We start from the raw sequence: 765 nt of genomic DNA, 5'->3' as shown, positions 1-765 counted from the left end.
AAAAACCTTGGCTGGAGCACTGACTCCACCACTTCCTGCATCTTGGGCAAAACCATGTAACTCGGCGAGTCTCTTCTCAATCTGGGCCAGGAGTAAAAACACAGCAACCATTCACGGCTCACCTACCGTTTGCCAGGTACGGCCCAACGCTTGATATGCTCTTGTTGGGACGCAATTTTTAAAAAGTAGATATGATTTCGATGTTGCTGTGACAGAAAGAGAGGGAGTAATATTAAGAAAGCACAATGAACTGTGTCTACTCAGATGCAGAGAGTGAGACCCTGAGGGTTTAGGGTTTTCAGCGGCACTGAGGATCGCTAGCCTTTAGGAAGGGTGTGGATTTAATAACCAGAGAAAACTTGTGCTGTGCGGTTGACGTGATGTTTCACAGGCTGTGGTTTCGGGGCGTTAGGTGGGGCTCTTGTTGGACTGGGGGAGGTCCTTCAGATGTTGGTATCGCGCCAGAGCTGCGACTCTCAATCCCAGCCTTGGTTCTTTATTTACAAAGAGAGGGATCAGTAGTCGGTGACCTCGACACCCCTCGGATCTGGGGTGTCCCCGAGTCCGAACAGACGGGGCGCACCGCAGGGCCGGGGGTAGGGGCAACCCTCTGGCCACCACGCGCAGACACCGGCGCATTCAGCGGCCTCAGTCCTTGCCGGGGAGCGTCCAGCGCGGGGGGCGGGGGGCGCGCAGCGCTCCAGGTGCGCGCCCAATGCCCGGCGCCCTTTAGGCCCCGCCCCTCCCGTGGCTCCGCCTCACCGC

This window comes from Pteropus vampyrus, unplaced genomic scaffold (genome assembly GCF_000151845.1).
Source record: "Pteropus vampyrus isolate Shadow unplaced genomic scaffold, Pvam_2.0 Scaffold268, whole genome shotgun sequence".
Lineage (NCBI taxonomy): Eukaryota > Metazoa > Chordata > Mammalia > Chiroptera > Pteropodidae > Pteropus > Pteropus vampyrus.
The sequence above is the reverse complement of the archived record's forward strand: the minus strand, read 5'-3'. Positions refer to the sequence as shown.